We start from the raw sequence: 23,598 nt of genomic DNA, 5'->3' as shown, positions 1-23,598 counted from the left end.
GGAAATCTAATCTATAAATCAAACACATGTCCAAACAACCAAGGGTGTCAACAGATCTTTGCTTATGCTATTACCTCAGAGAAGCATCGCTGTTGTGTGTCACGCTGATTCGATTCTGCTGAGGTAGTTGTATTAGACAGGGCTGAAAAGAAATTGTGAAGACAAAATCATATTGGAGAGGCTCCTTTGAAAAATTCCTGAGAAAATTGCAGCCAAATCAAAGCAGCAGGGGGTGGGTGAGCTTTTTAAACTGGATCAATAGTTCCTGTTTTGCTTCTCTTGATTGCACAAATCAGGTTTCCAATCTAGGCAAATCAGCACACACACAGCTTAATCAATGGCTTTCCAAGGAAACAGGCATTGTTAGCGACAAAAGATTTCACCTCTTTTTTTTAAAAGTAGAGGAAGAAAAATGTTCCCCTGCATTTACAATTAAACCCCAGCAGAATGGATCTTTTTCAATCAAGACACCACTAAAAACACGTAATTGTTGCAGCTGCAGGTCGTCTCCCCACAACCTCCTAAAACCGTTCATCTGCTCCTGGGCAATGACGCTCAGTTCTGGACCTAATGCTGGTGTCATTCATCAATCTTGTGTTTGTGCGTATCTGTGTGTGCGTGTGTGGTCTGCTGTTTCAGCACTGGCCATTTCGGTCCTCATACATCAACCTCCTGACAGCAGTGAAGTGACGCTTTGTGACATATGAGGCCACTTTACCTTCTCCTCGGAAAGAGAGAAAGTAAAAGGAGAGAGACAGTGCTCAAATGGATAGAGGAAGAATCTACTACCATAAAGATGTGATTTTTGATGCATTATATCAAAATAAGAACTATAAATTGAAATGAAAGTGTCTCAGAGACATAGAAATTAAACTGATTCAATTCAAAATCTTGAACTGCTATTACTGGACCCCCTCCAGACTGTTCAGGTTGAATCTAATGAACAATTCTGTCTGCTGGAAATGCTGCAGTGCTGAAGGGATCTTTTTTCATTTACTATGGGACTCTCCTACGATTCTCAGAGCATCTTAAAGGTGCAGCAAACAAATGCACAAGTGTTGCAAAACCCACAGCTAGCCTGGCACTCTAATGGATGTTTTAGGAGTCGTTGGCAGACTTCAGCACTCCTGGTTTTTAATGTGATCTGTGCCAGAGATCTGCCCACTCATGTCCATTATACGCAGACCTGCTTCACTTTGCATTGATTCTGTCTCTTCTTACAGACTGTAAAGGCTTTCAGAACCCATCTCTGCCTGCCATCTCAGCTATCAGAGTCCAACAGAATCTTAATTGACCGGAAATCTGCTAGCATAAAAAAAAAAATCCAGTCTCCTTTTATGCTGAGAAGAGCTTTGCAATAATAATAACACAAACTGACAGGTTTCCAAGTTCATGAGGCCTTCAATGGCAGCTTTTGGGTGTTTCATGTCTGCAGAAGTCAAGAGGGGGTAATGAAAGGCCAAGACAGATGATGTGTTGGTGATGACAGGCTGAGAGCAGAGAGGGTCCACCCGTGTCTGAACAGCCACACCTTGGGGCTGATGAATAGGCAGGGCAGATGTCATGTAGTGTCTGATGTCATAACAGCTCCTATGGCTCCACATCCCTCTCCGGATTTAAGATCAGCTCTGCTAGCAGTTCTGTAAGTCCTGCAAAAATGCCTACAAATGACACCAACAGAACACAAAGCCACAATGCAAACGTGTACCAGGTATCAGAGGTGTGAACGTTCGGTTAATATGTAACTCATACATTTTCCATGGGTTTAGTGTGTGCATGACTGGATGCCTGACTCTCTGAGTATGCCCTGTTATTGGGGGGGGTGACAAGATGCTTATCTCATGAGACGAGACAAGATTTGGGCCCACGACACAAGATTTTACACTTCTTTTTGATTTTGGAAAAAAATATATGCATAGAAAATATGTCCTTCAGACGGCTGAAAGTCATCATAGGGAAACCTTCAGGTCTATTCAGAAATGTTTAAACTAACTCCTCTTGTACTGAATAAGCTATCACTGCCAGTTTATCTTGTCTAACTCTGACTCAGACTGTAAATTTTAATGCCCTTCAAATCAAACCTTTCAATCAAATAGTCTACCACATCTTTATTTTACTTCACTATGCACTCATTGCTACAATAACATAATAATGATAATGAAAGCATTTAGATTATTTTGAAAGTACTTTAAAACAATTTACAACAGACTGAAATCTAAAGAGCTGCATCAGTAAAATCAAACTATTTCTCATCCTCTTTAAGTACATCCATATTTAAAACACTCAAAAGAAATATCTCTGTCAATAACGCATTTGTTTTTTACAGGTATTTAGAGAAATAGATTATTGTATCGTTATGTAGTTTTTTTTTCTCATATGTGCTTTGACAGTGTTGGACACGGCGCACAGATGAGCGTGTGTGTTAATGTGTGTGCGTGGTGAGCGAGTGTGTGTCTCTGCTCTGTCTGCTGTCAGACAACAAGCAGGACGCTTACTTGGGGCTAGAACTTGGCTTTTTGGAGCTAACAGTGGACTCTATGGTGCTCAGACTGAGTTTGTTTTGCTAAGTTTACCACTGCAGTATACAAAGGCCAGTTGTGCTACACGTTAAGCTTCTGACTGATGATAGCACAGCCAACAGCTGATGGATGTGTGACTGACAGACAGTGAGACGAGAAGGAGACATGATGAAACAGCGACTGAATCAAAGTTACAAAGTCACAAATAGCGGCACTATGAGCGAGTCTGTGCGTATACATGAACTCACGGAGACTGCAAAGGTTTCCAGCAGCAGCATTTAATCATTTCACACTGTTATGAAGAACTTATTATGCATTGGCGGATCATGCGCAGCCCCGAGTAGCGCACGTGGAGGACAGGGTGGGGGACGGAGCGTGATCTGAATAGGTGACGGATCAGCTCTGTTTCTTCATTAGCTGGCAAACCAACAACTTTAAAGTGTCCAGGACATATTTGTGATCTTTTATAACTTCCAGTTAGGTACTGTTTTCTGTCAGGACATCTGCTGCTCCTGGTGTCTGGGCAATATTGATCTCACGAGATGATTTTCACCTCGATGAGACATCTCATGACGCTTTGATCTCTTGAGATCTCGCGGCATGAGATCTCATCACATCCCTACCTGTTAGTGACAGCTGACCTACCCATGGTGAAGCCTGCCTCTCGCCAATGACAGCTGGGATCGGCCCCAGCCCTACCAGTTTAGTGGTGTAGATAATGGATGGATGGATGGATGGATGTTCACCATTTTAGTTTAGAGTACTGGAATGATCATTTCCATGGATTAGCATTAATTCTAAATCACACCCAAGCTGATAGGAATGTCATTAGCTGTCAAGGTGTTTGATTAACAACAAAAGTATTAGGGATACACGATATTATCGGCATAATGTTATAGCTCATAACAGTAATTATCAGCACTGGCAGATGTGAATTTCTGCTGGTAGTTAAGCTACAGCCGATGTAGACTGGCTGTACATAGTAGAATGAATGAGTTGGCGCAGTTTAAAGCAGAATCAATGGACCCGACTCAGCAGGTTTTTTCAATATCCTCATTCTTCTAATCTTAAAGTGTTTCCTAAGGAGTTAGGTTCCATTTTTACACTTGAGAAGACTTATTTCAAGCACTTTGAACTGACTGTCTAAGCAAACCTGCTGTTTAAGTAGGAGAATAATTTGAGTAACAAGTCAGCTACAGTAAAGAGGAAATGTTGGTGTTCTTAACAATAAAAAACAGATTGTGTATATGTGGGTATTGGCTACAATTAGTCAGGAAATATTATCATATTGGCAAAAAGGAAGATCAGGCACCCTAAAAAAGTATTGAACTTAGTCCTGAGCATTAAGATGATTTATCAACTAACATTTTTGTGGAAAATCTATATAATTAAGAAATTAAAATCTCTGTTTTCTCCTAAACTTCCCCTCTGGCTTTGCCTGGTGTTGCTGGAAACACCTCATGAGATGAGAAGCATTTGGATCATTTTGGATCAAGCTCGCCTTTTTTTCTCTCTCTCCATAACACACACAAATGCAAAAGCATTTGAGCAGGTGCGTAGTGAAGAGCAGAATGGCATGGTGCTTCCCTTACTGACTTTAACTGGGTGCCTACTCAGTCTATCTGTCAACCAATTTTGCAAGCAATTATCCTTTAGGATCTCACTTTGAGATCAATAAACTATTTGTCAATATCTGTTTTGCTCTCTATTCCACACGTACTGTTGCAGTGTTGAGCAGAAAAGAAAGGGTTTCTTAACGTCATATGTTTAAATGTTTGACTGAGATGTGGCTTCTATCTCATAATTAAAAATACTGTTTAAATTAAACTCACATAGCAAATTAAAATGCGTGAAATTATTTCTTAAAGCCACACGTTTCTAATCTACAGCAATTTTCCCTCATTGGTTTAGTATAATTATATTCATGAACTTCATTCTGCCCAAATTAGGCTAATGGAGTTTCTGCAAGTAAAAATTATTGAAAGTTGCAGTCTGAATCTGGTAGTGCTGCTTCACTGCATTCAGTACAACATTCAAGCAACTAAAAATTGGGTTTGTTGCGAGAAATATCTTAGATTTTGTGTTTTAACTATATGCCCCAGCCCCACTTGGGCGAATGAACATCTCATCTTATATGATCATCAAAGTGATCATAATAGAGAAACATGGATATCTGCTTCACAAAATGTACACTTTTGTGGAGATATTTCCAAGCAGCAATTTCTAAGGATGTAAAATGTGGAGATGCCAAAAACTGCAAATCTTGGGTAGAGGTTTACGTTTCTATAAAATCTGCTCACTTAGGCCTGAATAAAAGGCTCCCAAAATGCCATCATTTAGATCTCAACAAGCCAGTCTACAAGCCAATAAGTGAAATCACTGTAGCTTGGTCCATTTGACAAAGAATCTGGATACTTCATACAAAACCAGGGAAACTGACTTCATAATGGCATGTAAGGTTAGAGGATCATTCAAGATTTTAGGATTTTTCTCTCTGTCTGAGAAAATCAGTGCCATATTTTCAGATATTTTAGTTTGGATGAAAATGAAACAGCAGCTGACTGATGGTCCCATCTGTATAGAAAACACTTAACACAGACCCACTCTCAAACAATAAATCTTTGCAGATAGAAGTCATCCTGTCCTCAGGCAGACCCAACCTGACCTTGTGCAGCTTGATGGATGAGCCACCTGCACAAATTCATCACTTGACAATGGTGGACTTTTTAATTATTAAGTAATAAGAAGTCCTGCAGTCAAGAACGCAAATTCAATCTCCACTTTGTTGAAAACTCTACAAAGGAATAGAAATGCATTCATTTCTCTCTATGCAGAAGTGACTGTTGTTTGTTTTTGGCACTGCACAGACCTGGTCATTATCATCAGCACACAAGTGATGGCCTCAGCTGCAATCACTTGACTAATGAAATGTTTTTCCTATGCTGATTGGATAGTCTGAAAAATGTGAGAGACTAAAGGACCTCTGGGTAACCCCTGACTTAAAATGTCAGAGTTTAAACTCTTTATTCATTCATTTTGAGCGATTTATGAGATTAACAAAGAGCCCGGCAAACCCAGAATAGCTCTGCCGGCTTTTATGTCAGCCAGGGTCAAAAATGCAAAAAAAGTCCTCATTTGATCTGATTTGAGGCTTTGTTCTTTTATGCACCAGTTTAAAAAAAGATTAATTCAACAAAAAAGATTTGCAGAGGGACTGGGATGTCCTGCTGCACCATTTATGGTTCCAAAAACAGACGACAGAGAGGCTTATGACCTTGTGTTGTCAGGACACAATCACCACGTCTCTGTTGGGAGCTTTGCCCAATGAAATTACACTTCCTTGTCTGCTATAGTAAAAAATAAAGACCTGTTCTGGTCCTTTTTATGCCTTATTTGAAAAGCCAGTTGATAGAGTAGAAAATCACAGAGAGTGGGGAAAGACACAGGTCTGACTTGAAGTCAGACCACACACTTGGAGGACCACAGCATCATGGGGTCCATACAGGACTTCAAGAATGGATAACCAAAGAGTACGAATTCAACTTATTATTTGGAATAACATAACAGCAGAGCCTTGGGAAAAGATGTAAAATCCCTTAAAAATCACAAGAAAAGTTAAATGGCCTGACTACTTGCGCATACATTCCCATTCATACACTGATGCAGCTGCTACATTAAGCTTCTAGGGTATTAGATAGTCCTAGTCACGCAGCAGGGGTAGCAATCTGGACTTCAGTGTCTTACTCCAGGAAACTACAACATGTGAATGCTGGAAGTGGGGTCTGAACCTTCCAATAAGCCACAGGTAATCTCAAGATAAGACAAAAAACACAGCCATTAGCCTGTACTTTATTAGTGGATGATCAAAACATTGAGCTCTTTCCTTCACTGCTAAAAATAACATTACTGCAGTTCATCTGTTAATAATGGAAAACTTGATCAAATCACATGGCTTATGAAAAAACACCATGACTTGAAAATTAATCAGATAAATGTCTTTGTACAAAGCCTGAACTTGCACACAGTGGAGTAGGCTATAAATCATTAATTTCCAAAAAGAGTAGAGCATGTTCAAATGAGGCTAAAATGGGTAACATCACACACATGTGGATGTGATTTTTTTGTAAACAAAGAAAGCCTGATGTTCTCTTTCTAGCTGATTAAAAGCCCTGCAGATGATAATAAAAAATACACAGCTCAAACCCTGCGAATTTGTTCTGGAAGCATAGTTTTATGGTTGCAGCAACAGGATGGAGGACATTTTTGGAAGAAGAAGGTCAAAGTGCTTTACTGTGAAAGCATTTCCACAGTCAGAGAAGATTTATTGTTGGAGATAATCAATGGCAGATAGAAGAGACCTCCTCTTCCACCCCGTTGAACTTGTCTGCAAAACAAAAGTCTCATGTTGCTCTGTTTGTTTCTGGCCAGTCGAGGTGGGACAAAATATCAGTACAAAACTATGTCCTCATTCTGGATACTCTGAAACAATAATCAGAATGCCGGTGTCAAATATCAATGTTTTGATTAAACAAAAACAGTGCTTTTAACAGATTTTCCTGCAGTTTTAGAAACACATCGCTACTTCATGACAGCTAACAGAGGAGGTTATGTCATTAATGAGGGAAACGTGAACAAAAGTTTGTCAGCCAATGGATGAAAGTAGATGTCAGCTGGATAATGAGAGAAAGAAAGTTGAAAGGAGAAGCATGATAAGAGGTAGAAATGATGCCAAATTCCATCCACATCATCTTTTAAGGGACATTTTTTCTTTTTTTTCGGTTGATCTGATGTACCAGGATACGACTGTCTCGTAATATACATGTTCCAGTTATCACAGAATCATTGTATCATGATATTGTTAGTGTGGTACACTTATTCCATGTCGTCTTGCATTGTATTTGGGCTGAACAATGTATTGTTCTCTGATGTGTGTATGTCCAATAGTCACTTCTTAGATGTCTGTTTGCAGTTTGATAAAACCAAAAGCACAAGTTTGGTCTAGTTTTTAGGGCTCGGCAATTAATCAAAAATCATACTTTCTTCACTTTTGTACTTTTTTCTTGTCAAATACAAGTGACATAAAAATGATCACTCCCCTCAATTTCTACAACAATTTCTATCCAATTTGCAATACAAGCTAAAATCACCAGAATTAGATATTTTTTGAAAATTGTTTAGCCCTAGTTTAATCTAATATTGTGTTGGTTATAATATAGAATGACTTACTGCTTGTGTTTGTTGGAAAATACAAATGAGGAACTAAAGAAATAACTGCATATCAAATCGCAATCGCAATATTAAGTACAAAAAAATCGTTATTAGATTATTTTCCCAAATTGTTCAGCCCTACTAATTTTTCTTTTTTCTATCTTCTGTCTGTTATCACCAGATAACTGAGCTCTGGGAATGCAGAGTCTGTGTGTCACAAACATGTAAGGCGCTCAGGCTACAGGTCTCAGTGTTCATTGATGCTGTGGCCACTTATACAGTTTGTCAATGGCTACACATGCCTGTTATTATTTATGTTACAGCTGGAGGTAGGTGATGCACCCTAAGCACATGAGCTTTAGACTAAATGTAACTTCAGTAGTGAACACTGAGGTATCTGACTGAATTATGGTAAAACACATCAATGCTGGTGTTATTTCTGACATTTGCCCCAAACTGATAAAATCTGCATTTTATGACTTTTACTTAGCTCAAAGGGACATCTGCTTTAAAAAATCTTTTCTGAGAAGGCGGTACTTATGTGACATAGAAACCTACTATCAGTAGGTTTCTACGTCACAAACTCTAGCTTATATAAAAACTAGAATGTTATCAGAGCAACAAAACACCTGACATAGCCGCGACCGAGGTGTGCGTGCGTTTCTACCAAGGAATAACGCGAGCCATGGCGACTATAGACATGTCAGTACACGACTTTTGTTGTTGGTTTTTTTTAAAGAAAACAACTCAATGCTGTTCTTTGTTCTTCTTTTAACAAAGAAATGTCATCAAGTTCTGATAAAACTGGCACTTTAGCAGCTAAGCTCTTCCGCCATAATTGCACCCTCCCTTTTGTTGCTGCTTGCTTACGTCACGACGCCGCTGTACCTGAAAGTACTGCCCCTCATCGCTGACTGGTCCTGTCATTTTCCAACCGGGCCCAAACGATTCAGAAGGGAGCTTTGCAAGATGGATTCGCCAGTGAGAAACACGGAAACGAGCGTATCTATCTGCTTCGCAAGGTTACTCTCCTACTGGTCACAGCCAAATCCTTGATCATGAAATGTACCCTAGAATAAACCATATGTCTGCTTTCTTTATTTAAATAACGTATCTCTCAGTCAAGAAGTTTGACAGTTGACTTTTCTTCAAGTCTGACCTGCACCTCCAAGAAAAGACAGATCCATCTGCTGCTGTCTCAATGTAAAAAAATTACTGACTTAAAATAGTGTATATTTGAAACTTAAGCTGTTTTATATCTCACTCTATGACGTTGAGAACTGCATTCATGCCAGGACGGCTATAACTGATGTCCTTGCTGCACTCTCAGGCCTTTAAAATCAGGAAAAGAAAGGTCACTGCAAACCAGGCAGCTTCTAATTACAATTTCACGTACAGTGGTAGTCTTTGTGTGTGTGTGTTTGTGAAATTGTGTGCGTGCGTGTTGAGTCTGACTGACAGCTTGTCTCCCCCCCGCTGTGCTCTTGCTCTCGTCTCTTTAATGGGCTGACAGCAAGAAACTCAGATGGAAAACTCAATGACACACCCGCTGGTCGACACATCCCAGCTGAGAGGAATCACAGGCAGAAGTGGATCTCAGAACCAGCATCAATCCAAGGAAGAAAACAAACTGTGCAGGTGAGGCTGGAGTACAGCATGGAATCAAACAGACCTGCTTGTTACTTTTACAGGGAGACCGAGAAAACATGTCTGGGGAGCTCCTTTGGGGGCACAATTCCTTCGAAAAGGGAAGAACTATTTTTGCATTTAAAAGCAAAAACACTCCCTGGTTTCACTCAAACATGGTGTTTAATAGGAGTAATGTTTCTTTTATGCATTGCTTTAGGAGCCTGGGTTACATCATGATGGATGACAGTGAATTTAACATGCCGACACGCCACTTGCATGCTTTTAATCACATCCACGGCTCAGCGACATCATCACAGCAGCAACAAAACGAAATGGCAGACCCAGATGGCAGCAGAGGCATTTTACTAATTGAGCATCACAGCCAGGTGTGGATCAGATCAGTCTCTCTCTTTACTGTACATCTGTACAATGTGGGATATTCTCACTGTATGCTGCTTCATGTGGGGTTTTCCTTTACTTGTTATGCAAGTGTGTTGCTCAGTGCACAGATGTGGCCCTGTGTGCACATTTATGGGCTATTTTCAGCTGAGATTATCTAATGAGCAAATTAAGCTGCTACTTTTTGAACAGTTTGCGCAGTCTTATTTCAGCGTCTTCAGAAGAAGAATGGGCAGATGTGGACAAGATAGGATTGTGCCTGTAGCTGTGTTCTCACTTTTGACTCATGCATGTGCTTGTTAGCTTAATTTAGACGAGGATGGAGAACCAGAGGACCATTTTTAAAGCAGAAATTTGGAGGGAAATTTGGACTTTTTCATCAAAAGGGGCAGAAAGAGAAGTGCTTTTGGGGGGGATCAAAAAGGACCCTGGTTGTAACTTTGATCCCAGCATGGCTGCCTCAAAGTAGAGCAGCAATTAGTTAATTTGTTCGTTATCAATTCAGAAGCTCAGCTTTTAGGGAAATGGAGGATTGCCAGCTCAAGTCCGGGTGAAAACTAAAGTATGGATTTTGTTCTGGTTGCTGTAGGAGTGCCAGTTCACTTTCCAAGCATTGGGGCACCAATCCTCCTACAGCTTAGGCACTCTTTCATGTGCAGCCCCTCACTCTAACATCTTAACCTTCATGCATGTCCAGAATGTGTTGCCTATGCGTGTGTATTTATGTATTCCTTCCCTTTTTGTATGTAACATGTCTTAACAATAAGAGTAAAAACCTGAATCTCCCCTTTGGGACAAGTTAAGTATGTCTTCTTAAATGACCACCAGTATATTTTTTGGCCATCAGTGTCAAAAAATGCGTGTCATTCTTGGTTGCAGATGACCGAACAGTTGCAGTATGTGGCACCCCCATGTACACTGCAGGACTGGGTATAAGTGCTCAGAGTACAAGTACTCCATATGGCTGTCATTACTCAAAGAATGAATATATACCTTCATTGACAATTAATTTAACCAACATTTATGTGTTTATTTATCAAATTCAGATTTATTTGTGTATTATTGTAGAGACAGGATCGTGGACAGAGCCAGAAACAGGGATAAGAGAGTGTGCAATAAAATGCAGTGAAAGGGCCGCAGGTGGGACTTGAACCTGGACCACCAGCATACATGGTGCACGACCTAACACTAGGTCTGCGCAACATTTATCTTCTTAATGCGAATAATAATGCTTAGTTTAATCAGTTAAACAGACTTTAAGATTAGGGCTGAATGATGTATCGTAATTCTATTGTGATTGTGATATGCCCATGTGCACTAGTCACATCAGAAGGAAGTGCAATACTTCTGTGCTTTTGGATTTTAGCCAAAATCACACATTCCAGAGAAGCCAGAGAGCTGAGCTCTGTGCAGCCTATTCTGTTTCTCTCCTGCTTATGTCAGGCAGCAGGTGACCCTGCCTCCTCATCTCGACGATTCAGGAAGACCCTAAGTTGCGCAAAGTCAATCCTAGATGAGTTGATCCCCACAACAAATGACACCTCGTCCTGGTGCTTGCTTTTAAACGGACCATTCACAGCATGGACGTGCCATTGTTTATTTTACAGCTTACAGTGTGCACTGCAGTGCGAAAGTCCCAGCAGCTCACCCATGCGAGCGTACAGTTAACCATCAGTTGCACTCTCAGGCCTTTTCATGTCGGCTGACTTAACTTTGAATGTCTTTAGAAATGGTTGATGCCATTTAAGGAAAACAGATGTGAGTTTATTTGTAAAGTTCACGATGAAACAAGTCACTCCGTCCACCCGCTCTTACCCTTCTTATCATCATCCTCCCTCTGTTTGTCACAAGCGCTGTCAGAGGCTGAACAGTGTGATATTCCAAATCCAAAAATGACATAAAGACCCAGTTACTTCACTACCACGTTTTATTTAATTTCTTAGATTAAAAAAAATCGAATTATATATATCGCAGAGAGAAAAATTATCCCAATCTCTTTTTTCCCCAATATTGTTCAGCCCTATTCATGATGCTTTTTCTAACACTGAACATTGTACTTACTGGTTACTGTAGTATATTCCACTGACATCTCTAGGCTTTATACAAATTAATTTAAAAGGTTTTATTGGCAGCAAATTAAACCTCTAAACTCTTGCAAAAAAACGTACATATACAAGTAATCAAAGCTGATTGAAGAATGTTTCTATTTTTCATGTATTCATGGCAGATTTTGTCACGTTTTCTTCATGTTTACAATTTCTTGATATTTAAAATTGACTTGCGTGCCACAGTAGGGGTCACATATGGCCCCCAGTTGCCCATCATTGGTCTAGTTGGAGTAAAAATCACAATGAACAACAGCAGTTTTTCAGAGAAGCATGTTCAAACGAAAGAACTCTGTTGTTTTTTACTTTTTGTTATCTTATCATCTCGTTATTTTAGTCAGAGCTGGGATTTGATGTGTTGATGAGCATTACACTGTGTTAAACATAGCAGTTGACCAGCAGCCCCATGTGTGGTGTTTTTTATGATGATTATGATTTGCAGGTACTATAGTACTGACACTGCAGGAAAATCCCATCCCTAGTAAGAAGGTGGGCAAGGTTCCAATTGTCCATGCAATGTGGCATCTCCAGATTACTTCTTTTGTCATCTAAAAAAATCTTCATTATTGTCAAAAAGGACCAAGAAAACCAGGAGACATTTTGCTAGAAAGATCACAGAGCAATACAGGAATCCTCAAAAGAAGTTTGGTCTTTTAAATCTACTTGTCAATAAGTTAACAAATAAACAAAAGAAAATGAGCAAGTCTTTTTTAGCTTCTCATCCTGGGAAGTTGCCATGTGATGCAAATGATCCTTCAGCATCACCCCCTCCTCTATCTGCTGTCCGCCCGCCTCCTTAGCTGCTCCAATCCTAAGCGCCCCGACAGCTTGACTATCAACCTCCACCACCATTATCACCCCCCCCCCCCCACCACCACCACCACCACCACCACCACCACCATCCGTGTGTCCTGCCTCCCTCCTCCTCCTTCTCCCCTTGGCTCTGCTGTGCAGTGGTGACAGGGCAGGATGATATAGGGTCTCTCTGTGAGGTGGCAAAATGCTAAGTTAACATCCGTGCAGGAGAGGATGCAGCACATGCAAAAACATTTAAGAGAGCATATCCTGCAGTCTGCATGCATCTGAGTTTGGTTGTTATAATGTCTGCATCAATTTTAAAATCTCATGACTGTGTCAACACAAACTCCAACACATCAATCATCAGCAAGGAGGGCGTTCTCTACACATGAAAAGGTGATGGAGAGGATCTCAGGCGTTTATATCTGTTCCTGTAGGGGGTTATTTATGATCCAATAAGAACCTGGGTGTTTCTAGTTCAACTTCTACCTAATCCATATATTTAAGTATCAGCCTTGAGAGCATAAAACAAATGGAGCAAAGGTCTCTCTCTCTTTGTGTGACCTTTTCCTTTTTCATCACATTTGCTGTATCCTCTGAGGAAAACAAAGCTGTGGATATCAAGGGAGAGAATTGCCACAACAACAGAAGTGGCATGCAAAGGCAGTTTGTGTGTATAAGTGAGCGCTTAGCAAAACCCCATTCATTGAAACAGCTGGATGGAGATAACAGAGAAATGCTTATTCTCTAGTTTCTTTCCCTCATACATACAGTGTTCTGTTTTTCTCTCTCTCCACACACCACGCAACACTACACAACCTCCACATACAATTTCTTGAGAGAAAACAGTATAAAACAACGCAAGAATGGGTAATTGGTGGGAAAACGATGACATTGAATTTGCTTAAGTACCGTAATTACTCTGATACGTCAAACTATTAAGAACAAATTAATTATGCAGCCTAAATACACACAGACATACTCAAATGTACAACACAAAACGCACACTCCACATACATTAGCCTATTTGAGGGAACACAGCTGTATCAAGTGTAGACAAAAGTAAACAAGAGGCAAACTAATCCTCAAATGAGTGGAACAACTACAGATAAAGCACGAGTGCCATAATGATTATAATATAGCAAAATAAATAAATTGGATTACATTAAAACTGCGCATTAGCCCTAAACGTGAAAATCCATAACCATTGTGTTTTTGACTTACGTACACCACGCACGTAACGTTTAAACTAGCAAAAAAATTGCCGAAAAACGAAAAAATGCTCTCTTTATAAACTTTTCTGTTCACAAAAGCTATCCAAAACGCCAGTAACTTTACCAAGTCCACAATTTTCCCATTTCTAATTTGAATTTTCTCACACATAATCAATGTTTGCGTTCATGTACTCACCTTAAACAAGATGTTCTCCTCAACCAGCACGCGCTGCAATATCCTCCAACTGACGTCTCGAGTGAGTATCCGGCCGTCCTTACTCAACGGTTACAACTTTTCTGACAACAGTAAGCTCATGTAAACAGTGCTCTTCTCTGTCTACTGTATGTTTCTCTTCTTTGACCCGTCCAGTCCACAACAGCTCGACTTCAGTCCCGCTACTGGTCCGGAGTGACGCGCTCTGCTGCTGCCCGGACTGCCGGAGTGTGTTTGGTTCGGTTACCGTCAGAGCCCGGTTCGTTGCTCTGTGAGGGCGGGCTGCTCTGTGCTCCTGTAGTGGCTCGACTGATGATCTACTACAGTGAGGTTTAGGGCCAGGGAAGAAAGAGCAGGGGGCTCCACAAGGGGGGGCAGCGACGACCGATGAGGTAGTCTGTTCAGTGGATGTTGATGATTTAGACTACTGTGTTAATGAATACTACTGAAGAGGATTAGGCCAGGCAGAAAAATGAATAACAAGATGGGGACGATATTTTTCATTTTTTTACACAGAGAAAAATGTAAAAATGTTGAGAGATTCAATTTCATAATCATCATCATCATCATCATCATCATCTTCATAAAAGAGAGGAAAAAAAACAGTTTAATATTTCAATTTTTTCCCTTAAATTTTGTTTTGCCTCCATTTTCATAATAACAATTTTTCCTCATATTTTAATATCACCCTCAAAATTGTACTTCTTAAGATATCCTGGACATTTTGCCTTTTTAAAGAACATATAGGAAATAAAAGAAATCCTCAAAATTTTGACTTTTTTTCTACAACATTATGACTGTTTATTTTCATTTGCCTTTTTTTCCTCAACATTTCACCTTTATTCTTTAAACTGTAGTTTAACATTATTCTCAATACTTTGACTTTTGCCTTAAAGGCAAGTTATTTTATGTTAGTTAATATTGTTTACTATTTCCAAATTTGTTATTATTTTGCATCATTATTGCCTGATATTTCTTTTTTATATTTGTATTGTTGTAGTTTTCTAGACAACTGCCTGTATCCTCCGTCCATTCAATTTCTTCTGCTTATCTAGATCTGGTCGCAGTGCCAGCAGACTAAACAAGACACTCCAGACATCTCTCTCCCTGGCAACATTTTCCAGCTCTTCCTGGGAGATTCTGAGGTGTTTTCAGCCCAGGTGAGATATATAATCCCTCCTGTCATGATGCAGATTTTGATTTTGTTTAGTTTCAGTTTAGTCTCAGTTTCTTTGGTCTATCCTCTAGCCCTTGTGTTTCTGTGTATTGTGTGCTCTATGTTATATCATGTTTCTAGAGTTTAGTACAGGTGTTCTCAACCTTTTCAGCCCACGACCACCAAAGGTGCCATAGACCAGGGACCCCCACTGTACCTGAAGGTGGTTGAACAGCCATGCACAATCTGGAATAGTCATGTGGAGACAAGGCTGTCCATAAAGGGGGATAAATGGGAGAGCTTTCTGGTGCCCAGCCAAACTGGGGCACCATGGAGGTCAGCAAAACCATATTCCACTGTAAAGTTAAGCTGTGATATCCATATTTCGTATTTAACCTGAAAAATAACCACTCTTATCAAAGAAACAATCTTTTTTAATCATTCGTGTTGTAAAAGTCTTCTTCAAAATGTAAACCCCCTTTGTTAAAAAAAAGAATTAAAATGATTTAAAAATTGGGTAAGAAATTGGGTTTTAAAAGTAGCAGAAATGGTTTAGAAGTGGCAGAAATTAGATAAAAATGGCGAGAAGGCAAAAATTGGCTAAAGTGGCAAAAAGGGCGCAAATAGTGGTAATAAGGAGTTAAAATGTGGCTGAAAATGCTTTAAATTGGCAAAAATGGGTTAACTGAGAAAGAAAAAATGGCAGATACCGACAGAAACGGGTTATACTAGCAAAAATGGGCTTATGAAATGGTGAAGTGGGGTTAAAATGGGAACAATTTGGTGTAAAAAGTGGTTAAAAGGGGTTAATAGTATCAATCAGGTCAACAGAGGCAATATTAAGCTTAAGTGGCAAGAATTGGTTTAGAAGGGGCAAAAACAGGTGGAAAAAAGGTGGTGGAAAGAGTTTAAAACAGACAAAAATAGGTGTTAAATAGTAAAAATGTGTTAAATTGGTGGGGGAAAATGATGACAAGGGGTAAACATTTGACAAAATTGGTGTAAATTGGCAACAGTGTAATTTAAATAATATTCTTAGTTTTTTAGGGCAGCTGGAGACCATCTCTCAGTGTCTTGCAACCCCCAAGGGGGGCCCAACCCCAAGGTTGAGAACCACTGGTTTAGTAGACTACGGCTGTGTCCAAAACCACTCATTCATTCCCTACTCCCTATCTACAGTGAGCAGCATATAGCTAGTGGACTATATAGTGGACTCAACTGCATACACAAAAATGATTTCAGACCCTACTCCGGCCGCAAACAATGACGTCATCACCGTCTCACAATTAAAATGTTTAGCAACAGCGGCTCATAGATTTCAATGACAACGGCTGAGGATTGAAATTAACAGTAGAATTTCACTGAAAACTGATACTAAATGTGATGTATTTTCCATTCAAAAAATAAAAATACTAATAGATAAAAAATCTTTTGTCTTAAATGGCAAAATAGTGTACATTTTTGTGTGTAATTTAACTTATTTTTGCATAAAGATGATGGTCTTATGTCTTGTAATCCTCAGAGTTACTCCGTTTAAAATCCTTAACATTTTCTTACAGATTTGGTTAAAACCAACAAATAAAAAAGTATTAAAGTTTCAATATGTGTTTTATATATATATATATATATATATATATATATATATATATATTTTTTTTTTTTTTTTTTTTTTTTTTTTTTTTTTTTTTTTTTTTTTTTTTACTTTGACAGATCTTGTTACTCTTAAGAATAAAATCTCAATGGACCCAGATGAACTGCAGGTATGAATTGCTAGCTCTGATTGTTATGGAAATATGAAATGCATGTCTTGAAAGACACGTAAATAGGCTAGAGGATGCATTGGGAACCGCAGAACCTGACAGAACCTGACAGAACCTGATTGATCCAGAAGTAAAGAGAACCACCTCCCTCTGTGGTTTATTCTGTTCTTCAAACTGTATTGGACCTTGGTGCAAATCTTAACAGTATTTCCTACTGGTGTTTAGTTGCCTTGCATTTACCTGGGGCTACTTGGTCTCTCATGCATATGTACATACAATCATGCATCAACATAAAAAAAGATATAATCCATCATATTTCTTGGATGAGTCTACTTCTCTTCCCCACCATCAAACTTGGTGAGTCAGAGCGGCTGCATGTGGACTCCTTCTTGGCTGTATCCTGCTTTGAACTCTCAGGTGTAAAGATTCCCGCCCCCTGCCTTCTGTCCACTCTCCCACCCTGCAACACAATCTGGGGTCTTCTCTTCCAGCGACAATAGACCGCCACCTGCCTGTTTCATCTGTGAAAGAGGAGCTGCATGAATACCTGAATGACCTAATTTGTAAGAGGAATGTATGGATTGATTTCCACAAGGGATTTAAGGAGCGAAAATCTCTGGCATTCAAAAGGAGCAGCTGCTGCAGTAATGTTAATCCATACAGAGTTATCTGAGCATCTTCATGCTCTGCACATTTGATAGACCTGCAAGTCAAGTACACTACATGAAGTAAAACTGACTCTCCTGAACTAGCTGCAGCCTGTCTCTAGTCTCGCCTCTTAGCTTTAAAAGGCCCTTTTCAATTCAGCTGCTCAATTAATCAGTTTTTACATAAAAAGGATTTGTTGTGAAGAGCATTTTTTATTCTGTTTCAAAGTCACATTTAAAAGGAAAAGATGACTTCTAATCCGAGTAAGAGCCCAAGACTTTTGAATGTCCTCCAAAAGATCCTCATTCTGTACTCCTTTTGTACCCAACTCATCAAATACACTCATACAAAACTGCACTTCATTCTTTGTCCAATCCTTTTGTCAACTAATTTTAGAGTTACTCATTGACTTTTATCTTCCTGCATTGGTCGCTGGATCTCTTTTACATACAAATTTAAATTCCTTCACAAATTCTGCATTGGCTACTGTCTCGCTCATTTCTGTCCTTGATGTCCATTGATCTGCTGTTTTTTATGCATCGAGCACATGTATCTACTTCTTAAAGCAGGTTATCTAATACTGTTAATGAAAAGTAGAGGAAAGCAAGATCAACTCCCCTGTTTTAAGTTTTCTACAAGAAGAAAAAAACAATCTTTCTCTGGCTATGGTTCAGTGCAAGAGTCGACTGTCCCTCAACCAGAAGGTCAAAGATTTAATCCCCAACTCCTGCAGTCTCATGCCAATGTGTCCTTAGGCAAAACACTGAACCCTAAAACACTTCCACTGCTGGGTCGGTGGGTGACATGCTTCTTGACCTGCTTCAGCATGATTTTGGATAGTTCCAGGTGAGCCAGTAGATACAATGGCTATAGGCGGAATGATGAGCTCAGATGTAGCTATAGAGGCAGTTTTATCCAAACTGGGCCATATGTCTTCATTCAAACAAGAGCAAAGAACTACACTGAAAGCCTTTCTTGGCAGAGAAGATGTCTTTGCACTTCTCCCAACTGGCCTCGGCATGAGTTTTATCCAGCAACAAGCTTCACGGTCAATAAACTACAATAGCGCCTGCTTTCCCAGCTCACATACTTGCCATAGCTGCACATCCCTACTACCTTTTTTAGTCATAACTCTTAGTGGTCCATATGAATATGACAGACAGAAAATTCAGCCAGTCATCCTCCAAGTCCTGCCCTTCTCTTACACTTTTTATGCAAGGTTTAACAACTTAATGTGCAATACATCCAATGCAATAAATATATGAAACCATCTATCTGGCATGTCAGGCTAAGTGTGTAAGAGATGTTGCTCCACTGAGGAACCTATGGCTTGTTCACTGCCCCCTGTAGACAACTGATTCTTGAATATCTTCTCTGATCCATCCTTACCATTTAGTTTTCAGACCAAAAAAATCATACCAAGCTTTATTTTTATCGCCACTCTCCTAGAATCTTTGCACTGTAAAATGTAGTCAAAGCTGTCGTGCAGATGGTAATCATTTTACCTCACACCTAACTTGTCAATAGAAAAATAGAACACAAAAATAGTAAATCTTCATGCTCATGGTGTCTTTTGCTTTTACATGTCAAGTTACATCTTGATTGGTTGCAGCACTTGCTATTGCAGTTGAAAGGGGAGGCAGTGTCCCTTCCCTCTGGAGCTACGGGCGCAGTCAGGGTTTACACCCCACGCCCTAAACTACATTGCATAGAAACACATATAAATGAAAGATCTGCATAGGCGTAGTACATCACATGAAGGCAGCGGGGCAAAGCCCATGATTAATCACAGCATAGTGATGTGATTAACTTGATTTTTTTTTTTATCAATTGACAGCACTAATATAAAATACACAGATGTTAATCCAATAAGGTCAATGTATCTTCATATGCAGGGCTCCCTTATGCACTCACTATTATACAGGCCTTGAACTTTGATTCTTCAAGGGCACTTTTTGGCAATTTGTACTTTTTCTCCCCTCATGCTTTTTGCAGAGGTACAAGCCTCTACAAGAGAAAAATGTGAAGTCCATCAAGAAAACTTTCAGGTTGATTCTCATTAATTTCTTGTGCTGCTTGAAGGAATATTCATGACACAGTGTGGCATTAAAGAGCTCCTTGAAGCATAAGCAGGGCTATAATGCATTTTTATCACTTTCTGTATGGGATGCTACACTCTGCAACTCTAAACTGCACAAAAATGACAGCAGAAGCGCTCAGTTGAATATAATTTTTTAAACAAAGTGCAGCTTTACATTTTTACTTGACACCCTCACAGCATCACCTTCTGTCTTTGATGATCTCCTGCCTGAGGAGAAGTACATCCAGGAGCCCTGTCACTGCTGAACTCCACCTGACCTCTCCTCCTCTGCCTACAACATACCAATTTATTTCTTGCACCAATGCCAAGAACGTATATAACCCCCACCTTTCCTTCTTCTCTGGTCCCTGTTTCTTCTCCTGCTCATTTCTCCCTTTAGATTGTCTTCCACCTCTGCTCTCTTTCTTCACCCTAATCTTCATCACTTCTCGTTTCAGCTGCTCCATCTCTGGCATATTCAGCCTCCACCCTCTTGATTCTCCACCACAGTTCCTCTTTTTCTCAATCCCTTTTTCCTTTAAATTGCCTCCATGGTTCATTTCAACTTCAGGCTTCGGCTGCCTGCGACGCTAATATGATTTCCAGCTGAAATGAAACGTGCAAATGTGTCGCAGTCTCTGCTTATCCCCAGTGGGTTCCCATCGGAGACTCCTTCATTAGACTGGGGTGGGTACAACTGCAGAGGATTAAATTTCAACATTTTCAGGGCTTCAGTGTTTGTGGGTAGAGAATAACTTATTTTTACCCCCGCACCACAAATCCGTTAAGTTTATTGTCTTCTGAGCAAAAAGGAAGTGTGTGTTTGTGTGTGTTTACCGCTGTGTGTGCCTCCCCAAATCTCTGCTCAAGAACATTTTCTAAAGAAAAATAAAAAATTAGAATAAAAAGTCCTTGCCCTTGGCAGTCCATGGGGTTTGCATAAGACAAGACTGTTTATTTCATAATCCCCAAGAGGAGGATGGAAAGTCCTGTGATTCTTTTCTTGTGTTTTTGCTTAAATGGTTTGTTTTTTAGCCATGTTGGCAGTGGGACTCTGGGGGTAGGAATCCAACACTTCAGAACAGATTTAAATAACTCAGCTATCATTAAATGGATGTAAATAGTAATTTTTACAGACATTCATGTTCCCCAGAGGACTACTTATAATAGTGTTGGCGAGCTTCCTTCCAAAAAACCAAAATAGCTTCAATATTTTGCATATTTCTTTTTGTAAGAGGTTTTGACAAGAGTTGGGAAGAACCCCAGTAAAATTTTAGGATGCTTTCATTGTTCCCAGAGGATTAACCCAAATAACTTGCTTCATCTTCTTACCCTTATTTTTAAGGTCCCTGGCGATAAGGTTTTTGTTTTTTGGCAAAATATCTTGGCAAGATATGCAGACTTACATTACGTTTTGTGGAAGCATTCATGTTCCCCAGATGATGAACTTTTATTGCTGAGGTGATTCTTTGATTGTTTATTTAACATTTGTATCTGACCAAATGTTTAAAATGGTAAACCTTCTCATCGTCTTAGCTGTACCTGTGCCACTTGGAAGATATTAAGCATGCTAACATGCCACAACAAGGCAAAATAGCTTGAGATCTCACAGCTCAGATGTCCCTTCTTGTGGACCGTTAATGTCAGACGCTGTCTCTGTCAGGACATAATATGCTTGTGAAACATATTTCCAGTTTTAGATTATTCAATATCAAATCCAGCTTAATTCATAAACAAAGTCTGGCAGTCACATTCAAGAAGAGGCTAGCTTAGGGTAAAATATGTATAAGCCTGTTTTAAAAGTATATGCAAACGGTGGCTCGCTTTACCTTTAGCTAAGCTGACACAACTAAGCTAGCTACATAATTAACATTACTATGTGAGCCACTGTAGCTAAGCTAGCTTTAGCAGCATGAGCTTTAGCAAACTAGGCTTTAGCAATAATAGCTAACCCCTCATTTCGAAATACGTATTGTTACAGAGGTAACCCAACCCAAAGTCCATTCATGAGAATCTCCATGTAGTCCAACCTGCCAGTGAAACTCCTCCCTTCTGTAATATTTTCATCCAGAATATGCCCCGAGTACACTGAAAAAATTTGCGGTAGAGAGACCGTATGGCAGTGTGCAGCTGACCAAGCTACTAACTTGTTAACAAGCTAGGACGAGTCGTATTTATCAGTTTGATGTGAAATGCAGACTCGTATCAACAACTTTGATATGAAATGTATCATGATTTATTAGTCCATATGAAGTGCTGTAAGAACGTTTTGTAAGTGTCAGATATATTTAAACATTAAAGTAGACAGTTGGAAGGGATGTTAGATTATAAATGGGTTATTTATAAAACTAACACTTGAATGGCTGAACAAGTTAGCTTAGCTTAACCCATTCAGCCATTCATATGTCCAAGCTACTTAATGGCAAAAACCTAGACAAGATTATCCCCTCCAAAACAGCTACATGTAGTTTATCAGCTTTTTATCCATCTGTAAAAAGTGCAGTCTGGACCCCGGGGGCATCCTCTGTATATTTGGATATACCAACATTAATCAGGAAATAAGGTGTATGGGCTGATGTAAGGAAGCTAATGTAGCTATGTAAGCTACGTAGATAACATAGCTACATAAGTAACTTTAGCTTTGTGGACTTGTTAGATACAGTCATGGATGTAAGTATTGCCAGCCTATTCTTTTTACTTTTGTGTAAAATTATGTCAATTTTGGCTTTTTTCTTCTGTTTTTTGTGTTGTTCCAGTGCATATAAATAAAATAAACATTTACATCGAAAACATTTGTAATTGCAACAAATTCTAGGAGAAATGATGTATTTTTTTTGGAAAAAAATCCAGGGGTGCCAATACTTTCATCCATGACTGTATGTCCTCTGTGAGCTTTAGTATTTGCTTTGTTAGTGTTGTAGCTATGTTATCTACGTAGCCTCATTGTTGACATAGCTGTCACAACTAAGAGAGCTTCATAAGTTATGTTTGCTAGATTAAAATGTTCTCATGGAGGGCAAGCTTTTTTCCTGTAAGCAGGCTGTTTAGTTGGCTTTTTTTAAAGGTTTTGTAATTAGGTTTTGCAGGTCAGGTTTTTAACTTTTGGTATCCTAACCCTTACCTTAACCCTTACCCTGAAATTACTCGCAGTTTGATTTTATTTTGAAATTTTCTGCATGTATCTTTATTCTGACAGACGTGACGTCTGTTGTAACTGTTTGCATGACATGAGAACTGGGAACTGAGAACTACAGTCTGCAGCCAGACCACTCTCCATCATAGTCCATCCATCCATCCATCCGTCTTTGAACTGATTAGATTTGGAGGGTCAAAGGTAAATGGGTCAAGGTCACTGGCCCTTTTGTTCATCCCCGTATTGCAAATATGCTATCTTATCAACACTTTGGGAAGTTTTCTTCAAACTTAAAACAAATATCCACAATGACTCAAGGATGAACTCACTGAATTTTGGAGGTCACAGGACAAGAGTCAAGGTCATTTGGCCTAATGTTCATCCATTGGTTGCAAAGGCTTTATTTCAAGGCCACTTTGAGGGCTTGTGAACCACCAGAGAGAACCATAAGGCAGAAAGGAGGATTGACACAACCTCAGTCATGCTCTGGATGTCTTTGCATAGTACCAGGGCTATGGAAAAAAAATCGGTGAAAAAAATGACCAGGTCCACACTTTAAGGGAGGGTAAGGGTGGATCTGGTGATTAAGCATGGGCCAGGGTATCATCTGGTTGGGTAGGAGGGTTGCCACGAGCCCCTGGACATGCCGTGAATATTTCAAGGGCAAGAAAACTGAAGACAATCTCTGGGCGTATTATGAGGGTTGAAAAAGCCTAGATAAAGGATGCTGTCGAG

General features: G+C 39.6%; 1 protein-coding gene across 1 annotated transcript in view; it reads right to left on the bottom strand.

Moving 5' to 3' along the window:
- Positions 1 to 14,376, bottom strand: part of lzts2a (leucine zipper, putative tumor suppressor 2a) — an 83,390-nt gene extending 69,014 nt beyond the window's left edge. Inside the window, exon 1 of the mRNA XM_041789316.1 lies at positions 14,069 to 14,376. The gene's annotated coding sequence lies outside the window, so the exon portion shown is untranslated. The remainder of the gene's footprint in view (positions 1 to 14,068) is intronic.
- Between the last annotated feature and the right edge of the window lie 9,222 nt (positions 14,377 to 23,598).

Source organism: Cheilinus undulatus, linkage group 6 (assembly GCF_018320785.1).
Source record: "Cheilinus undulatus linkage group 6, ASM1832078v1, whole genome shotgun sequence".
In the NCBI taxonomy this organism is placed as follows: Eukaryota; Metazoa; Chordata; class Actinopteri; order Labriformes; family Labridae; genus Cheilinus; species Cheilinus undulatus.
The sequence above is the reverse complement of the archived record's forward strand: the minus strand, read 5'-3'. Positions and strand labels throughout refer to the sequence as shown.